We start from the raw sequence: 21,362 nt of genomic DNA on the forward strand, positions 1-21,362 counted from the left end.
CAAAAGCCTCTTGATGAAAGTGAAAGTGGAGAGTGAAAAAGTTGGCTTAAAGCTCAACATTCAGAAAACGAAGATCATGGCATCCAGTCCCATCACTTCATGGGAAATAGATGGGGAAACAGTGGAAACAGTGTCAGACTTTATTTTTTGGGGCTCCAAAATCACTGCAGATGGTGATTGCAGCCATGAAATTAAAAGACGCTTAACTCCTTGGAAGGAAAGTTATGACCAGCCTAGATAGCATATTCAAAAGCAGAGACATTACTTTGCCAACAAAGGTCTGCCTAGTAAAGGCTGTGGTTTTTCCTGTGGTCATGTATGGATGTGAGAGTTGGACTGTGAAGAAGGCTGAGCGCCGAAGAATTGATGCTTTTGAACTGTGGAGTTGGAGAAGACTCTTGAGAGTCCCTTGGACTGCAAGGAGATCCAACCAGTCCATTCTGAAGGAGATCAGCCCTGGGATTTCTTTGGAAGGAATGATGCTAAAGCTGAAACTCCAGTACTTTGGGCACCTCATGCGAAGAGTTGACTCATTGGAAAAGACTCTGATGCTGGGAGGGATTGGAGGCAGGAGGAGACGGGGACGACAGAGGATGAGATGGCTGGATGGCATCACTGACTCGATGGACGTGAGTCTGAGTGAACTCTGGGAGTTAGTGGTGGACAGGGAGGCCTGTCGTGCTGCGATTCATGGGGTCGAAAAGAGTCGGACACGACTGAGCGACTCATCTGATCTGATCTGATCTGAACAGTGTTCAGCTTTTCCTCCTCTTCATCTTGCAGTATCTGTCCACAGGAAACAAATTCTGGTTGCTCATCCTGGGGCCCATCTATTTCCTGCCTCATGAGATCCCCTGGATTCTCTTTGTACCAGGAAATATCTTCATCTTAGCTTAGACCTTGCTCTTCATCAGCAGCCAGGAGGCAGGAATACAGGCGTAGGTGCCTGAAGCCACTGTCCTCCTCCAGTGCTCGCCTGCTGTTCCATTCTCGCTGGATGGAGTGTCATGGTGGACAGGGCACCCAGTCTAGCTGGAGGACACAGGACACTCGACCATATTTCCCAGGTGCCTCTGTATATCTCAACTCTCTCTTGAAAGCTGAGGCCCAAGCTAGGAAAAGCCAGGACTTTAGTGTCTGCCTCCATCATTTCTCTCTTCCCTCTGATCTCTGGTGAGACATAACCCAGATCTCATTCTCCTTTTCTGGGAATGTATTCATGCCTGCTTCCCTTGAAGGACTGGATACAGATGGTGGCTCAGATGGTAAAGCGTTTGCCTACAATGCGGGAGACCCGGATTCAATCCCTGGGTCGGGAAGATCCTCTGGAGAAGAAAATGGCAACCCACTCCAGTACTCATGCCTGGAAAATTCTATAGATGGAGAAACCTGGTGGGCTACAGTTCATGGGGTCGCAAAGAGTTGGACTTGACTGAGCGACTTCACTTCACTCACTCCCTTGAAAGACCAGATACAGATGAAACATTGGCTTACCAATAAGGGAACTTCTGAAAAAACACCTTCCTTACCTAAAAGGATGCATAGGAACATGAGGATGCACCAGAAGTAGCTGTGTCATACACTCAGTCAGCGTGGGTCCTAGGCCTGGAGACTGGAGCACATTCTACCTCAAGGTGGCTCAGCATTTGTGGGAATGTGTTCAGAAATGGGGGGGAGGTGTACTGTTTGTTATTGTTCATCTGGAATTTATATTTTCCCAAAGAAAGCTTTTAATGGGGTCTGTTTACCTCCCTTAGGGGATATCTCTAGAGGGTGGGATAATCCTGCAGCCACTTCAGATAGCTTGGCCTCCCTTCTTCCATCTTGAGCTTTCACCTTCTGCACCATGCCCCCTGTGCAGTATTCTAGCTTCATGGTAGGGTGCATTTCCTTACACTCTACAGTATAGCACAGGGTCAGCACCTTACGCAGGTAAGAACACATCCATCTTGCTTTCCTCAGAGGTTGAGTGCCCAAGGCAGCACTTGAGGCTTTCAGGATTCAACTCCTGCCTAACCCCTGCCTGCTTTCTGATCCCCCAGGGCCTAGTAATTACCTTTACTGATGTGCTGAAAGTGATCACTAACTCACTTTTGTCCTCCACATTCATTAATGCTGTAGGATGCGTGACTCCGGCCATTTGGAATGAAAATCCAGGTGGCAGTAGAGGGCAGCTGTTCTTTGAGGTGGGATGAGTAGTAGGTGAACAGAGGATATAAAAGCTACCAGTGACATTTTCCTCTTGGACTGTTGGCTCATGGAACTATATACATCTTCTCTACTCATCTCTTGGGATTCATCTTCCAAGTGGTATCCAGAGGTTCCTCCCTGACGCGTCCACATCCACAGGAATAAGTTCTCCTTCTACCTATATTCCAAAACATATTTGGAACAGGGACACTCCTCTTAGAGTTTGTATTATAGTGTATCAAAGTGACTTATTCAGAACTTATTTCTCTTCCACTAAAAAGATTCTTTCTGGGGCAGAGACCAGGTCTTGTTTATCTTGGCATCCCTAATGTCTTGCAGAGGTGTTGGTTCAGAACTGGGCCTTAGAAAATGGTGACAGATGTGTGAAATAGAGATAGTTCTGATTAGGAGCCTGAATTTCTTTGATCTTGAACTTTGATCCTGCACTTTCCAAATGACATGCTAGGAGTAGGGAGTGTTCATACTTACTGATGTTGCAGGGTAGGCTAAAAGGGTATAGAAATGAAGGGAAGAGCTTTTTAGAAGCCATATGGCCATAATGCTTCTTTCTTGCTGGGTGATAGCCTGCTAAGAAGAATGTGGGGCTGGAGTGAGTGTCAAAGAGTGTCAGGCTACTCCTGTGTTTTGAAGGTGCAAGAACCACTAGAACCCTGAAACCATTCAGATCGAATCCTTTTCAGATTGAGGCTCCTTTCAGATAAATGCCCCCTATTATTTAATGGCTTATGATGTTGATCTATTTTAAAACAGAGCCCCAAAATATCTCCTGGTCACTTATTGTGTTCAAAGAAGACACTATGCTCCCCTGATCTCAAGAGGTACATTGTTCTGGGGAGTGTTCCTCTCACTGGTGCCAACAGTCTAACCCAGGATCCAGTTTTGTCTGTGGAGCATTTGGATACGAACCTTTAGAATGACTTTTACAACTCAGGATGCCAGTTGTCTGGCTTGGATTAGGCCATCGGGTTTAGAGCTGGGTCATCTAGCTCTGGAACACATGGTTCAGAACACATTTGAAAGGACAAGTGAAATGCAAATCACCTGGTTTTGGTGAGTGGGCTTGGATAATAACAGACTTTCTGGACCCCACTGTTCTGCTTTGTGTCTGAGTGATTGCACTGAAAGGGATATTCAGGAGAGCCCTTGAAGAGACGTCCAAATTACTGGGAGGCGCTGGTCCCCAGAAGTACTTTTAGCATCCAGGAATTTATGTATCTTATTTTAAAAATCATACCGGCTTAATTTTAGTATAGTCATGGATATATAATATTTTTAGTTTAGTTTTAATTCCTGAAATTTTAATAGTAGAGGAGGAATCTCTTCTCTTCCTAAATCTGGGTCACTATGAGGGCCTAACTTACAAAGAAATGTCTTCCTTCTTGCTTTCCCTGGTTTCTTTTCTGTTCTTTTTGTGAGTTAGTTCAGTAATAACTAAAACTCAACCATGTGTCTCTTCATCGAGGATGGAAAGTTCCACATAGGAAATTACACTATCAGTAATGGGTTAGTCGTTGATGTTGACCAATGTAAGGAAACCTACTTTCTTACACAAAAGGTTAACTGACCAAGGGGGAGTAATTGGTGGGGAGATTGGTGGAGGAGGAGTTGAGTTGTAGTCTTGTGGTAAACTTAGCTAAACACACCACGGAAAGTACCAGGCAGTAAATGAAACTGTAAGAGGTTAGAAAACTCTCCCTCTTTTTTTGAAATTAAAGACTGTGAAGGTATGTATGATTTCTAAATTTGGTGAACACATTTCTGAATAGGAAGTGAGTAGGTTTCAATCACTGAAAAGAAAAGGACATGGAGGGGCAGGAACATTTTCAGAGCACTTCTCTAACTGGCTGAATCTTTTCATAGAGTGGTGGTTTTCAAACAATTCCTTGGAGTGTAGGAAGAAAAACTAAGACTTGTCCTTATCCTTACTGAGCTCATTCTTTAGAATTGTCTGTTTCTTGTGCTGTTTTATGGTGTATTGAAAGGAAATGCTACAGAGAAGAGGGGAAAGCAGGTGGTTGTATCAGGATGGGAAGAACTGGAGATGCGGGAGAGCTCAGAATTTGGAGGTCTCCCCACTCTTCCAATCTGGGAAATGTAGCCATTTGGGAAGATTCTGGAGAGATAGCAGGAAGAACGTTGACCATTGCCCAGCAATGACTATGTGACAAGTACTGGGTTTTGTGTTATTTATTCTTGTTCTGTCATTGCACATGCAATTTGCTCATGCACTTATACTTCATATTCATTTATTATTTGTTTAGTGAATGTCTCATTTGATCTAGACAGATTAAGAAGGTTTTAATTTTCCTCATTTTATAAGCAGAGTTTAAGGCATCACTGACTCGATGGACACGAGTCTGGGTGAACTCCGGGAGTTGGTGATGGACAGGGAGGTCTGGCGTGCTGTGATTCATGGGGTTGCAAAGAGTCGGACACGACTGAACTGAACTGAACTGAAGGCAGTTAAGTATTTTCACAACAACATATGGTTTATAACTCGGTGATTCCCTTGTTTTGCTATGTAGGTTTGTAAACCTACAGATCGTCTTTCAAAGAGATTCTTCAATAGGTCCAAGATGGCTTGTTGTCTACACATAGCAGGTGTATTGTTTATAGAGTCAAGGTATAATTTGTTCTGATTTTCTTTCCTTTTGTATTGTGTATGTCCGAATTGTAGTATTAGGCCAGAGACACTTCCCTGTCACTCAGGCTGACACCAAGTTTTGGTTTGCTACTTCAGTCAGCTGAATCTTCCTTTCTAGGCATTAAAAAAGTGAACAAGCAAAGAAAGAGAATAGCTCAAAACTCTTGTAATGGCTAAATTCCAGGGTACCTGTTACCTCTTAGTCTGTTTCACTGTGGTGTTGTTTTAGTTGCTAAGTTGTGTCCAACTATTTGCGACCCTGTGAACTGTAACCTACCAGGCTCCTCTGTCCACGGGATTTCCTAGGCAAGAATGCTACAGTGGGTTGCCATGTCCTCCTCCAGGGGATCTTCCCAACCCAGGGATTGAACCCATATCTCCTGCATTGGCAGGTGGATTCTTTACAACTGAGCTACCAGCGAAGCCCCCTGTTTTGTTGTAACAAGATTTCAATCAATACAAAGTGGCTGACATTCCTGTTCCACAGTCTCTTTCTCAATAGCAGAGCCTGCTGTTTTCCCCTTTCCTTGTAGAAACCTCGCATCTGCATGTCTGTTGTTTCCCAGCATATGACCAGGGGTCTCAGGAGCAAAAGTCACATTTTGTTCATCTTTCTGTGTTTCACAAAGTGCCTATCAGAGAGAGTATCTACATTTTTTGAATGAAAAAATCTTCGTTAAATGCATTTCTTCCAACTGTAGATTTCTACCTATGGATCAGTGCATTCCACTTGATGTATAGGTGATTATTCTGTTTGGTAAAGAATCTGCCTGCCCGTGCAGGAGACATGAGAGACATGGGTTCGATCCCTGGGTTGGGAAGATCCCCTGGAGGAGGGCGAGGCAAACTACTCCATTATTCTTGCTTGGAAAATTCCATGGACAGAGGAGCCTGGTGGGCTACAGTCCATGGGATTGCAAAGAGTCAGACACAGCTGAGCACACATGCAACCTGCTTACTTAAAACAGTAGTTTTCCAGCTCTCAGCTGTCTTGGTAGTAAAGCTAGACGTATTCATAGGTTCTAAGAAATATACTGCTATTCTTTTCAGAGAAACTGTGTGGATTTAGAATCTTAAGTATGAAGAATTCCATCTCTTTCTTATGAGGAAATGTGTGTGAAGTTGGAGGACTAACCAAGAGAGTGGGTAAATGAGGAAAGAAAAACTTTTCTCTCAAGTGCTCAGGCATTTAATCAAAATTCTTTTAACATAATTCACCGGATTGTTGTGAGGACCAATCAGGGCAATCATTGAGAAAGTTCTTTGGAAACTCTAGATTACAGACATGAAGGTCATTTGTAAAAAGTAAGGTTTTAAAGCAAAATAAGGCCTTCAAAAAACACAGAACTTTTGATGTATGTGTATATCAATGTACATGCTGACCAGTGAATATTAAAGATAAAACTGTGTTCAGGTAATATTATCTAAGGGGAATAACATAACATATACCATTTAAATCATTTTAAGTATATTGTTCAGTGACATTAGTGGCATTAAAAATTCTGTATAATCATCACTATCTCCAGAATTTGTTCATCATCCCAATCTCTATACACCATAACTCCCCATTCTTTCCTTCCCCCAGCCCCTGTAACCTCTTTTTTTTTTTTTTAAACTTATTTTAGGTACATCATATAAGTGAAATCATATAATATTTGTCCTTTTGTATCTGGCTTATTTCATTTAGTGTATATTTTCAAGGTTTATCCATGTTGTAGCATGTATCAGAATTTCATTCCTTTTTAAGAATGAATGATATTCCATTGTATATTTATACATTTTACTTATCTCTTTATCCATTGACAGACATTTGGGTTGTTTCTATCTTTTGGCTATTGTGAATAATGCTGCTATGAACATTGGTGTACAGGTATCTGTTTGAGTCCCTGTCTTGAATTCTTTTGGTTATATGTACCTAGAAGAGGAAAAAAACAGAACATTTAAACCCTTATTTTGCCTGTTACTTCGAGCACAGTTACACTTTTTTTGGTTGTCCAGAGAAAGTGTAGAACCTCTGTTGGTGCCCTAAAGAGTGGGCACCTGCTTTATTCACCTTCAACGTGCTCTAGGCCTCTATCCTTTCTCCTTGCTGCCTCCTCATCCTTCCCTTAATTTGATGCTTCAAGATGCAGCTACGGAGGATTCTGAAATCTGACTCATCACTACTGGTCTGTGGTGAAGTCTATTTAAATTAGGTCTACCAACTGGTACTACTTTGGGGACTGATAAGGTGGACTGAGAGAAGTTAAGGGCACAATATAAGGGGAAGTTTAATAGAAATGGAAAGTGTCCTATAGACCAGCGGTCCACAACCTTTTTTGGTACCAGGGACTGGTTGCACAGAAGACATTTTTTTCTTGGGGGCGGGGCTGGATGGTTTACGTGGTAAAAGTAAGTGATGGGGGTGCTGCAGATGAAGCTTCACCTGCTCACCCGCTGCTCACCCTCCTGCTTGGGGACCCCTGATATAGAGAACTATGCTTGACAGAGTTCAGCTTTAATTCAGTTATGAATAAATTACTGTCTGCTGAGCACTGTTAAAATACAGCAGAGAAGGAGATAAGAGCTAGTGTTCTGGAGGGGGATGCAGACATATTTACTAAGCAGCAAAGAACTATATGTTATTACTATCCATTTGTTTAGTCAGCATTCATTAACACATACTATGCATGGTTCTAGGCCCTGGGTATACATCAGTGAACAAGACAAAGTCCCTGCTCTCCTGAAGCTGACCTTATGGAGGAAGAAAGTGGACAAGACAAGAAAATACACAGTATTTTTCCTGTGGAGAAAAATAAAGGAAGATAAGGGATAGGAATTGATTGGGTGTGTGTGCTGTTTTAGGTAGGTTGACCAGAACAGGCCTCTGGGAGTCAGTGACTTTGACCACAGATCTAAATGAAAAGAAGAAACTCAAGGGGAGATGTGGGTGATGAGAGCCTGGCAGAGGAATAGTGGCAACTCCTGTAAGCTTATATTCCAAAGATGGATACAGAATTTTGGGACTTAAATTGATGGGACAAATAAATTTGATGCTCTGTGATTTTAAGGACATAATCCTTAATAGAATATTGAGAATCCTTAAAAGAATATTCAGTGGCAAGATACTTGCATTTTTAAATGAATGTTTCAAAGTAAGTAATCAGTGCTAGAAATCTCTCTCTCTCTCTCTCTCTCTCTCTCTCACACACACACACACACACACACACACACACACACACACACACAAGCATGCATTATGAGAGCTTCTGTGCACGGGGTAAACATGAGGCAGGTGTTCGTGGTTTTGGTGTAGGCGTGGAAGCCCTTCTATACTTTCTCCTCCCATTAAGATTCCTCATTCTGTCAGTGTCATTGGTTAGTAAAAAATACTGTAACTTAATCAGTTCAGACTAGGTAGAATAGGAATAATTAGAGTGTTTTAGACCAGTTTAGATCTCTTAGAAGCATTTAACAAAAATACACTTAGTAAGCTGAAAAAAGACACCTCTAGTCTTGAAATTACAGGAAGGATGACAAAAATGTTAGAAACTTTCGGGTAAATGGAAAAAAAATCACAACATGTAGCTCCTTAACGTTGACTCTCTCCTTTACAATATAAAACCGTGTGTGTGTGTGTGTGTATGTGTGTGTATGTATGTATGTGTATGAGGGGTCTTGCAAAACAAAAAGCACAATTCTTATAGTCCTACCTTAAGCAATGTATAAGCTGGGAGGGAAGATAGCAGCCATGAGAGGGGAAGGGCTGGTGGACAGGACCAAACCTAAACCTAGTCTCTGGCATTGCCTATGAGGGAGGGACCACAGGTGCTGGGAAGACAGAAAAGGCTGGAAGTGAGGAGGGAGGATGTGATCTGGTCCTTTAAGGACAAGTTGGGAAAGGTCTCCCCAAAGGAGAGGATGGCCTGAGCGAAGATACCAAGTTAGGACTGTGCAGTTGATGTTTAGATACAGGAAAGGGGTTCCCATGGACTAGGGCAGAGCCTCTCTGGCTTGGAGATGATAGGAATAACTGGAAAAATCAATAGAAAGCCAAGGAGAAAAAAAGAGCTCTGTGCTTTCCTTCTTTTGTAAGTTGCTTTTTGACTCATTAATTTATCTGATTATGGGGGAAAATCATCACTTGCTCCTTCATCTGTGTGCTGCTAGTGGGGGCAACTGTAGATCTCAAGATATTCCATGTAAAAAAAAAAATCACTGTTTTCTAAGAACTACATTTTCATTGGTTGACTGAAAATGTAAGTAGTACAAAAGGGTAAGAACCAGTGAAACATTTCTCCCAGGGCCCACCAGGTCTTATTATTAATATACTACTGATTATTATTATAGTATTAATGATATAAATATTATTAATATATTAATAACTATCTTCACTGGTAGTTATTATTTCTTCTTGCTCAGCTTTCTTGCTATCATCCATTCAGTCAACAATTATTTATTGAATGCCTATCATGGACATTGGTGATACAACAGTGAACAAAAGTCCCTGCTCTCAAGAAGCTTATATTTTAGTTGAAAGAAACAGTAAGCAGCAAGTGTATTTAAAATATTTTTACTAAATGGGATTATCCTATACATACTCTTTTGCAACTTGTTATTTTCACATGACAGTACATCTTGGACATCTTTCCCTGTCAGTCTGAAAAGGCCTACTTCTTTTGTTGATAACAACTAATAATTATTGAGCATCTGTGAAGAAAGCTGAGCGCCAAAGAATTGATGCTTTGGAACTGTGGTGTTGGAGAAGACTCTTGAGAGTCCCTTGGACTGCAAGGAGATTCAACCAGTCCATTCTGAAGGAGATCAGCCCTGGGATTTCTTTGGAAGGAATGATGCTAAAGCTGAAACTCCAGTACTTTGGCCACCTCATGCAAAGAGTTGACTCGTTGGAAAGACTCTGATGCTGCAAGGGATTGGGGGCAGGAGGAGAAGGGGACGACAGAGGATGAGATGGCTGAATGGCATCACTGACTCGATGGACGTGAGTCTGAGTGAACTCTGGGAGTTGGTGATGGATAGGGAAGCCTGGTGTGCTGCAATTCATGGGGTCGTAAAGAGTCGGACATGACTGAGCGACTGAACTGAACTGACTATGCTCCAAGCACTGTCTTATTCACAACAATCCTCTATTGTAAATACTATAATTATCACTTTTTTATGGAGGAGAAGCTGAGGCCCAGAGAGGTTTGAGAACTTTCTCAGAGTCACTAATGGAGCCAGATCTGAAACCAGACCATCTGATTCTTCACTCCAGTTCGACCCCCTCCTGATGGCTGTGTAGTACTCCTTTCTATGAATGTAAAAGTCGGCTTAAAGCTCAACATTCAGAAAACTAAGATCATGGCATCCGGTCCCATCACTTCATGGCAAACAGAGGGGGAAACAGTGGACACAGTGGCTGACTTTATTTTTCTGGGCTCCAAAATCACTGCAGATGGTGATTGCAGCCATGAAATTAAAAGACTCTTACTCCTTGAAAGGAAAGTTATGACCAACCTAGACAGCATATTAAAAAGCAGAGACATTACTTTGTCAACAAAGGTCCGTCTAGTCAAGGCTATGGTTTTTCCAGTGGTCATGTATGGATGTGAGAATTGGACTATAAAGAAAGCTGAGTGCTGAAGAATTGATGCTTTTGAACTGTGGTGTTGGAGAAGACTCTTGAGAGTCCCTTGGACTGCAAGAAAGTCCAACCAGTCCATCCTAAAGGAGATCAGTCCTGGGTGTTCATTGGAAGGACTGATGTTGAAGCTGAAACTCCAATACTTTGGCCACCTAATGTGAAAAGCTGACTCATTTAAAAAGACCCCGATGCTGGGAAAGATTGAGGGCAGGAGGAGAAGGGGATGACAGAGGATGAGATGGTGGGATGCCATCACTGACTCAATGGACATGGGTTTTGGGTGGACTCTGGGAGTTGATGATGGACAGGGAGGCCTGGCGTGCTGCCATTCATGGTGTCGCAAAGAGTCGGACACGACTGAGCGACTGAACTGAACTGAACCTCTGCTTACTTAGCCAGTTTCCTATACTTAAGCCATTTTTAGATTTTTTGCCATCACAGCACTGTAACATTTTTATAGTATGTTTGCACATATTTGTGATCATCTTATAAGGTAAATTCCTGAGAGAGGGAAACATACACATTTCTATATTTGACAGGCATTAATTTCCCTTTAAAATATTTTATCAATTTTTATCTCCATTAACAATGTAGGAGAAGGTGTAGATTTCCTTAAATATCCTTCAACAAAGGTAACTACCAGACTTGTAATAGTTGTCAATGTGACAGGTAAAAAATGGTATAGAGGTTATACTTAAATTTTTTTTTAATTCAAAGGAGTTTTTCATTATAAATATTTAAAAGAAATGATTGCTTCTTCATATAGACTGTTCTTGGTCCTTTTTCTCATGTAAGGAAGGGAGCCATCACTCTTGATTCAAGAAATTCAGTTCAGCTGCTCAGTCATGTCCAACTCTGGACTGCAGCATGGATCCCATGGACTGCAGCATGCCAGGCCTCCCTATCCATCACCAACTCCCCAAGCTTGCTCAAACTCATGTCCATCGAGTCGGTGATGCCATCCAACCATCTCATTCTCTGTTGTCTCCTTCTCCTCCTGCCTTCAATCTTTCCCAGCATCAGGGTCTTTTCAAATGAGTCAGCTCTTCACATCAGGTGGCCAAAGTATTGGAGTCTCAGCTTTAGCATCAGTCCTTCCAGTGAATATTCAGGACTGATTCCTTTAGGATGGACTGGTTTTACCTTCTGGAAGTCCAACAGACTCTCAAGTGTCTTCTCCCACACTGCAATTCAAAAGCATCAATTCTTTGGCATTCAGCTTTCTTTATGATCCAAATCTCACATCCATAATGACTACTGGAAAAACCATAGCTTTGACTAAATGGACCTTTGTTGGCAAAGTAATGTCTCTGCTTTTTAATATGCTGTCTATGTTGGTCATAGCTTTTCCAAGGAGCAAGTGTCTTTTAATTTCATGGCTGCAGTCACTATCTGCAGTGATTCTGGAGCCCAAGAAAATAAAGTCTGTCACTGTTCCCCATCTATTTGCCATGAAGTGCTGGGACCAAATGCCACGATCTTCATTTTTGGAATGTTGAGTTTGAAGCCAGCTTTTTCACTCTTCTCTTTCACTTTTATCAGGAGGCTCTTCAGTTCCTCTTCGTTTTCTGCCATAAGGGTGGTTCATCTGCATATCTGAGGTTATTGATATTTCTCCTGGCAATCTTGATTCCAGCTTGTGCTTCATCCAGCTTGACATTTCACATGATGTACTCAGCGTATAATTTAAACAAGCAGGGTGACAATATACAGCCTTGATGTACTCCTTTCCTGATTTGGAACCAGTCTGTTCCATATACAGTTCTTACTGTTGCTTCTTGACCTGCATACACATTTCTCAGGAGGCAGGTAAGATGATCTGGTATTCCCACCTCTTTAAGAATTTTCCACAGTTTGTTGTGATCCACACAGTCAAAGGCTTTGGCATAGTCAATAAAGCATATGTTTTTCTGGAACTCTCTTGCTTTTTCGATGATCCAGTGGATGTTTTTTAAATATAGCTTGAACATGTGGAAATTCTTGGTTCACGTACTATTGGAGCCTGGCATGGAGAATTTTGAGCATTACTTTGCTAATGTGTGAGATGAATGCAATTGTGCGGTAGTTTAAACATTCTTTGGCATTACCTTTCTTTAGGATTGGAATGAAAACTGACTTTTTCCAATCCCGTGGCCACTGTTGAGTTGTCCAAATTTTCTGGCATATTGAGTGCAGCACTTTCATAACATCATCTTTTAGGATTTGAAATAGCTCAACTGGAATTCTGTCACCTCCACTATGTTTGTAGTGATTCTTCCTAAGGCCTATTTGACTCTAGACGGCAGGATATCTGGCTCTAGGTGAGTGATCACACCATCGTGGTTATCCATGTCATTAAGTTCTTTTTTGTATAGTTCTTCCATGTATTCTTGCCACCTCTTCTTAATATCTTCTGCTTCTGTTAGGTCCATACTGTTTCTGTCCATGATTGTACCCATCTTTGCATAAAATGTTCCCTTGCTATCTCTAATTTTCTTGAAGCGATCTCTAGTCTTTCCCATTCTGTTATTTTCCTCTATTTCTTTGCACTGATCACTGAGGAATTCTTTCTTTTCTCTTCCTTGCTATTCTTTGGAACTCTGCATTCAAATGAGTATATCTTTCCTTTTCTCCTTTCCCTTTTACTTCTCTTCTTTTCTCAGCTATTTGTAAGGCCTCCTATAGACAACCATTTTGCCTTTTTGCATTTCTTTTTCATGGGGATGGTCTTGATCATTGCCTCCTGTACAGTGTCATGAACCTCTGTTCATAGTTCTTCACGCACTCATGCACATCTAATTGCTTGAATCTATTGGTCACTTCCACCATATAAATGTAAGGGATTTGATTTAGGTCATACCTAAATGTCCTAGTGGTTTTCCCTGCTTTCTTCAATTTAAGTCTGAATTTAGCAATAAGGAGCTCATGCTTTGAGGCACAGTCAGCTCCCGGTCTTGTTTTTGCTGACTGTATAGAGCTTCTCCATCTTCGACTGCAAAGAATATAATTAATCTGATTTCAGTGTTGACCATCTGGTGATGTCCATGTGTAGAGTCTTCTCTTGTGTTGTTGGAAGAGGGTGTTTGCTGTGACCAGTGCGTTCTCTTGGCAAAACTCTATTAGCCTTGCCCTGTTTCATTTTGTACTCCAAGGCCAAACTTGTCTGTTACTTGAGATATGTCTGGATTTCCTACTTTTGCATTCCAGTCCCCTGTGATGAAAAGGACATATTTTTGGGGTGTTAGTTCTAGAAGGTCGTGTAGGTCTTCATAGAACCATTCAACTTCAGTTTCTTCAGGCTTAGTTGTTGGGGCATAGACTTGGAATACTGTGATATTGAATGGTTTGTGTTGGAAATGAACAGAGATCATTCTGTCATTTTTGAGATTGCACCCAAGTACTGCATTTTGGACTCTTTTGTTGACTATGATGGCTACTCCATTTCTTCTAAGGGATTCTTGCCCACAGTAGTAGATATAATGGTCTCTGAGTTAAATTCGCCCATGCCAGTCCATTTTAGTTCACTGATTCCTAAAATGTCGATGTTCCCTCTTGCCATTTCTTATTTGACCACTTCCAATCTACCTTGATTCATGAACCTAACATTCCAGGTTCCTATGAAGTATTGTTCTTTACAGCATTGGACTTTACTTCCATAGCTGGGTGTTATTTTTGCTTTTGGTTCATCTCTCCATTCTTTCTGGAGTTGTTTCTTCAGTAGCATATTGGGCACCTACTGACCTGGGAAGTTCGTCTTTCCATGTTATATCTTTTTGCCTTTTCATACTGTTCATGGGGTTCTCAAGGCAAGATATTGAAGTGGTTTGCCATTCCCTCCTCCAGTGGACCACGTTTTGTCAGAACTGTCCACCATGACCTATGCATCTTGGGTTGCCCTACATGGCATGTCTTTTAGTTTCATTGAGTTAGACAATTCTTTGGTCCATGTGATCAGTTTGGTTAGTTTTCTCTGATTGTGGTTTTTATTCTGTTTCCGTTGATTCAAGAAATCTCTCCTTTCTTTGTGACTGTGGAGCCCTGGCATGGAAAGGCCCTCCCTTCTCTCTGATCTGGCTTTCAGTGGAAAGTTGAGGGCTCAGTGTCATGTTGTTTGAGAAGAGAGTTGACACAGGGGATCAACTTGCTCTGGTTAGAGAGATATGATTAAAATATATTTGGCTTCAGTCCTTAACTGCAAATCTGTTGTAACTTCTGGAAACCCCATCAATGGCTTTAGATATATTGAAAAGTAGCCCTAATCCTTTCAAAATAGACATGGACCAAAATATTTTGTTTTTATCTAATCCCATGTTAAAAACCAGAACACTCTTAAGAAAAAAAAGCACAACAACCAGAACCTTCTCTAAGCAATTCTAAACTAAGAAGTTTAAATCTGTTTCCATGTGCATTTGTTCTTCAGCATCCTTAGGGTTAATGGTTTGCTTCCTCTGAGCTGAAATTAAGGATGTTGGGGGAAAAAGAAGTCCTTGCTCTGCATGTTACATGTTGCTTGAATGTGCTTAGCTTTCATCCATAAGAGAGTTGAAGTTCCCTTCTAATGATTTTTTTAAAAAACTGACATTGCTAATTCCTTCAACTCTGGCAAAAACAGGTAGGAACTAACTCCAAAGATATTTACTTATCTCCCTCAGTTGAGGGTTGATAAAAGTTTGATAATTCGAAGCCATGGTGACCCCTTTCCTTATCTGCTTATGTTCTTCTGAACTCTTGATTCATACAGAAAAAGCAATCCTGGGGAAGCCAGCCTCTAGGGAGCTCCCTTTTGTTTTTCCAAGATTAACCAGTTCTGCCCTGGGAGTAGTAACAGGCAACTCTTCCAGGAGAAACTCTTCTGGGCTTTTGGTATGTTGCCAAGGACCGTTTTTTGCTCCCTCTGTGCTTCACTGGTAGTGAGGCTGCTTCCCTGCAACTCCTTCCTCCTTTTCTGATGAGATGCTACTTCTGATCTACCCTCGAGCAGCTTCCGGTAGTGGTAAGCAGCCAAGAGTGTTTTTCCGGGAGTTGATCTCAGATTTTCAAGAATGTCCCCTAGAGACCCAGTTTGTTTTCTATGTAATTACTAGAGCTTTCAGAATAGCCTGGCTTTTCTCATTGTTCTCACTGATATGGTCACGGAATGGGTACCTGTTTGATCTTGCTGCATTGCTGGGAAATCTCCCTTTTGTGGGGAGAGGCTTAGGTCCAGGCTGAGGTGAGTCTGGGGAGCACTGAAGGGTTGCTGGGACCAAGAGAGAGTTAGCTCTGCCTCCTTTGGTGCTTTTTGTTTCTCTTCTCTGGGTTACTCTTTTGTTTTTATTTTCTGTGTGTTGAAGTTTAGCAAACAGTCATTATTCTCCTCTCATTAAAGAATAATTTTGGGGGGAAGTTAGTTGGATTTGGAAAATAGGACATTTTCTTTTTTTCCTTTGAAGTTCAAATGTTGATTCTGTTAGCATCATCTATTACATGGCTAGTGGAGAAGCGTCAGTGCAGCATTTTTTCTTGGTTTCTGGATACTTGTCACTTCCTTTGACCACCGTTGGTTTTAGATTTTTTTTTTCCCCCCAGAGGGCTCATAACTGATGCACCTACTCAAGATATTGTTCATTTTATGATCAATTCTTCCTTTGGACATAAACAGTTTGTCACTAAAGTCTCCTTCTAAGGCATAAGGGGTAGATACGTTTCTAGTACTGAGATTTCTCTGAACAGAGAAATGGATTCTTCTAGTTGTTTTGTTGATAGACATGAGGGAGTCTCATTTTCTTAGTTAACAATGAGCTGTTTTGAAGAAACAAGAGATGAGTGAGAAACATTAAATAGAAGCTGAAAACTTATCATAAAGGAGGTGAGGAGATAGGGTATCATGTATGGGATTACCAACACCTGTGTTCGAGACCAGCCACCTTGCCTGTGTCGTTCCCTGCCTGCCTTTACAGCGGAATGTAAATTCAGAGGGATTTTGAGACCTATATTTGTCTCTCTTGTGTTTTTATATTGTTTCATCATCATGATGCATCTTTTAAAAATGAGGAGCCAAGTGATCTTTTTGTGTTGTTGGAGGATTTTTTTATGCTCAGAAGGATTTTTTTTTTTTCTTACATGATACATTAGAAATTTTCATTTAGTAGGAAAAAGAAACTTAACCTATTGTTTCAAATAAGAAACTGTTACTGTCCTTGAAATAAAACTTCTTAATGTATGTATACTAGATGGTTACAGAGCATGTATAGGAATCAGATGCTAGTATTTGCTTTCAGGATTTCTCAAGAGATGTCAAGGAAAATACCGTAACCTCAAAATGCTCCATGTTTGTAGCGCATGCCTCAAGTCTTACTTCTTGGCAATATTGACAAATAATATTCTAATTAAATGTTAAATATAAACACTAAGTATTAATCATTGTATTTTTGGAAACAGTCCTTCCTTAATTTGAGGCTTCCTTTTTCTTTTCTCCCCTTCTTCACTCAGTGTTAGTTTGCTGAGCACCTGCCTACCCTGCACCAGCCTCTGTGCTGGATGCCCTGAAGAAGAGGGTGTAGGAGGAAAACTACAGCATTTTGTTTCCGTGTATCTTTCTCAGAACCTTCTTTTGATGTTGGGTGTTCCCTAGGACCTTGTCCTCATCTTCTCCCTGACTCATCCTCACCCGCTGGCCTCTCCTCACTTCTCTTCGTTCTTCTTTCTGAATGAGATCATTCATCCCCCATGACTTCAGTGCTTCCTTATATGTTGATGATTCCAAGTCTACAAATCGGTCTCTTCTCTTTTGTGCTGAGGATATTTTCAGTGATCAAGAGGCGTTTCAAGCCTAGTGTGCTCAAAGTGAACTTAACTATTGCCGCACCTCAGTTCCTGCTCCTGCTCCCCTACCTTCTCCTTTCACTGCTCTGTTGTCATTTTCATTAGTTATCCTCTCTTGTCCTGAGCCAAAAGCTCAGAAGTCATCCCAGATTCTTTCTTGTTTTGCGCCCCAGCATATGGACCATTTTTAACATTTGTCAACTTCAACTGCAGACACATTTCTAGAATCCAACTCCATTGCCTGTTGTCATTATCCCCCATCTCTTGCCATTCCTGTTCTTGGCTGTGAGAGTAAAACCTTCCTAAAAACTCTGTCAGCTTGCACTCACACAGAGGGACATGAGGAAGCAATGACAGTGAACAAAGGAGCCTAGATTCTAAGCATACCTTTCTGCAGAGAGAACACTTCTGCCTCCCCAATACCTGAGGATCTATCAGGATCTTGACTGTAACAATGTCCTGTGTCAGTTCATCTATCAAATGGGAGAACAACAGTTCCTGCCCATAATATTTTGGTGAGGATTAAATGAGAGGTTACATTTAACAAGTGCTTAGCATGAGGCTAGGTACTTAGTAGATGGGAGTGATGATGCTGACAATGATGACTTCTTTCAGACTCCATCTCTTACCTATCTTGCCAGCCCCCTCACACCACACTCCTCCATGCTCCCTGTAATCTGGTTCCATGACTGTCACTGCTCCCTTTCACAATACTTGATCTTTCCACTTGCTGTTCTTTTTGCCTGTACTTACCTTGTTTTATTGAGCAAACTCAGGACTTGACTGGGAATTACCATGTGTGAGATCATAGCTGACTGTGTGAGATCATAGCTGACTCTGCAAAGCAGGCTTGGTGACTCCCTTTCCTCTGTCTCCATGGTTCTCAGTCCCTTCTTCTGACATAGACCTGCAATATTGAACTTTCTATGTTTATGATCTCATCTACCCCAGACTCCTGGCTTTTGAAGAAATGATCCTTGCCTCCCTCTACCCAGCCCAAGTTTGATGTAGAACAGGTGTCTGATAAGTGTTGGATGACTGAATGTCAGTAGAGATACTCTCAAATTTGATAGGAGGTTTTCTACATATATAGAGTTAAGGATATATTTAAGAAAAATTAAAGTAATAGCTTTCTTTTCTTGAGTGTTTACCTTTGTATCAAGAGGCACTGTGCTAATTTTTTTTTTTTTTTTTACAGGCATGACCTCAGTTTGTTAAATGATCCCATGAGTTAGCTGATTGTCTCTGTTTACAGATGAGAAAACCAGGGCTTAGAATGGAGGGGAACTTGCTGGAAGGAGAGAACTAACAGGATCAAACCTGGTCCTCTGGCTCTAGGCTAATGGAGAAGGGGAAAGAAGAAGGGGAAAGAAGAAGCCGGGGGAGGCATGTTTGATAGAGAAAGGGCAGGATGAGGAAAAGGTTTTGAAAATGCACAAGAGAGGCAGTGAGAGCAGATGAGGAAAGGATGAGAAAGGAAAGAGAAAAGGAAACTGTTGGAAAATAAGCAGGACACAAACAAGAGGAAAAAGGAAGCAGGGTTCCCACCACTTTAGTATTCTGTGGCTGGGTAACAGCTGCACGCCTAACAGAATATACACAGACTTCAGTGTCGACATAATAACTCACAACACCATCAATCTGATATATATTATATGGGAAATAAAGTACTTTATTGTTGAGGCATGGTAATTAGATATAATTGGTGGGCAGTTTATACATTTGGCTGTGCTAACCATCACTTTGACAAACACATACACAGACTGGCTTAAATTTTTTTACTTTTATTTTTTCCCAGTATCTTCACTCTGCAAGCACTATGGGTGCTGGCAGTTGTCACTGACACCAAATATGATGAGAACATTATCTATACCTCCTACTCTCACTTCATAGTCAAAGCTGCACACATGTAGGACTGAGGCCTGGGCTTATTCTTTACTTTATCCATCGTTGTTCTAACCTCCCAAGGCTGAGATTTCCCTTTTGGACCAAAAATATCCCTTCCCTGGAGTCTCAGAGATGTGCTCCTTCCCTGACCCCATCCCTTAGAGGCCCAGAGCAGGGGGAATATTCTTGGGCTGATAGGCAGTGTTGCCAGCATATATGATTGCAAGGCTACCATGTCCAGAGGTGGGAGGACTCGCTGAAGCTTTGCTTTTGAGCTTCTGGGAACCTAGGGCCAGAGGGAGAATAGGGGCAGGGGCAGGACCAGAGAAGGTGGACAGCAGAGGAGGAAAGAAGGGGCTAACTCCCTAATCCTGCCATCCCACTTCCCATCCTTAGGCCCCCACTATTGCTCAAGTTGGAGAAGGCAATGGCACCCCACTCCAGTACTCTTGCCTGGAAAATCTCATGGACGGAGGAGCCTGGTGGGCCGCAGTCCATGGGGTCGCTAAGAGTTGGACAAGACTCAGCGACTTCACTTTCACTTTTCCCTTTCATGCATTGGAGAAGGAAATGGCAACCCACTCCAGTGTTCTTGCCTGGAGAATCCCAGGGACAGGGGAGCCTTGTGGGCTGCCGTCTATGGGGTTGCACAGAGTTGGACACAACTGAAGCGACTTAGCAGCAGCAGCAGCATTGCTCAAGCAGAGGGGTTCTCCCGCTCACCTAAGCCTCAGCCCTCCCCTCTCTCTTGGTGGATTAGTCTTCAGAAAGGAGGTGGGTTGGGTTAGAAGGCAAGTGGCTTAGTGAGAAAATGAAAGAGAAGGAAACAGGGAAAGGAAACTGAGAGAGTGAAAGCAGAGAAAAGGGGAGGGAGTAGGAGGAGAGAAGACAGATGGGGAGGAAGGAAGGAGGGGGAGGGATCACATTTTTATGGAGTGAGCTGTATATTCTCGCTACAGCCCTGGGAGGAAGGCATTATTTCTTCTTTTTTACAGATTCGGAGAGTGAGTCTTAGGAAGGGTAAGTGACCTGGTCAAAGTGACGCTAGATAGAAAGTGGCTGAGCTCGGATTGGGGTCTGCTCTCCAGAAAGTGTCTCCTGTTCAGGACATGCCTCCCAAGAGGAAGAGGAGGCAGAGCTGGGGAGAGAGGGAGGCAAGAACAGAATGGAGACAGGAGAACAGACGGGTGGGGGGGCTAGAGACCTCACAGGGGTGAGGGCTGAGTCGGGCTCCTTGAAGCTCTCTGGGGTCTTGTTGCTGAGTCCTGACAACTGGAGAGGATGCACTGCTCAAAGGATGTAGAGGATCCTCCTCAGGCACACCCCTGTTCCTCCCTTGACCCTGAGATGAAGCCAGGCTGAGGGTGCTCCCTGGCAGCACTCTGGCGAGAAAGGAGAGCGGCCAGGAATCTGCTTGCCCTACTCTCCTGGCTTCAGCTGCTCCTCCTGTCCCTTCTCCAACTGCTCCACCCCTTCCTTTCCCCTTTCTTTTCCAGTCTCCTCTGATTCCTTTGTCTTGCTATCCCCTTTCCTCATATTTTCATTCTCTCTTCCCACTGGTTTTATTCCCTCAATCTATCGCTATGGCCCTGGATCCCCACTGTAAATACATCTTCTCTTTAAAGCCTCATTACCCAGTTGCAGTTACCTCCTTTGCTGCAGAATGTCTTACAGGAGTTACACTTACTGTCCTCATTTTATCCTAATGTTTATTTAGACATTTTGACAGAGGAAGTTCAGAGGACTGCCTTCAAGATAGCTATATAATGAGCTTCCTTTTCCCATTGACCTGTCCAGGTATGTTCTGAGGCTTAGACAGCTTACCTGCCCTGGATTCTGTAATGCTGGTGGAAAAAGCAGGAATCCAAGGTCAGTTTCTTTGACTCCAAAAGACAAGCTTGCAGCTACCACATCCTGCTGCCCCTTGAGCAGATCAGCTGGCCCTGCCCTTGGTGGCCTGTTGGTGAGTTCATTATGGCCAGGGTGGGTCATTTGTCCTGTATACTTTAGACCATAAGTCAACAGCATACCAAAAACAGATCTACATTTCTGGGGCAGAGTAATATAGCTCAGGAGACAGATGATCTAGACAGATGAACCACAATTTATTAATTGAAAATGTACAATGTAACTGTCAGGAGGACCAGAATGTTCACTTCAGCATGCATGGCTAGTGTATTCTTTCCCTGTAGGCAGACTTCTGTGGGAAAGCAA

The 21,362-nt window shown here is 42.3% G+C and overlaps 1 protein-coding gene across 8 annotated transcripts in view; it reads left to right on the forward strand.

The window, feature by feature from the left end:
* ATP8B4 (ATPase, class I, type 8B, member 4) overlaps nucleotides 1-21,362 on the forward strand; it is a 341,749-nt gene that overhangs the window by 32,274 nt on the left and 288,113 nt on the right. For 4 of the 8 annotated variants that reach the window (XM_010839512.1, XM_010839505.1, XM_010839515.1 and 1 more), the window contains exon 1: nucleotides 15,491-15,669. The exons of 1 other annotated variant lie outside the window; for it this stretch is intronic. The gene's annotated coding sequence lies outside the window, so the exon portion shown is untranslated. 3 more of the 8 variants (XM_010839507.1, XM_010839506.1, XM_010839508.1) reach the window with 3 other exon arrangements.

This window comes from Bison bison, unplaced genomic scaffold (assembly GCF_000754665.1).
Source record: "Bison bison bison isolate TAMUID 2011002044 unplaced genomic scaffold, Bison_UMD1.0 scf7180017864118, whole genome shotgun sequence".
Taxonomy (NCBI): domain Eukaryota; kingdom Metazoa; phylum Chordata; class Mammalia; order Artiodactyla; family Bovidae; genus Bison; species Bison bison.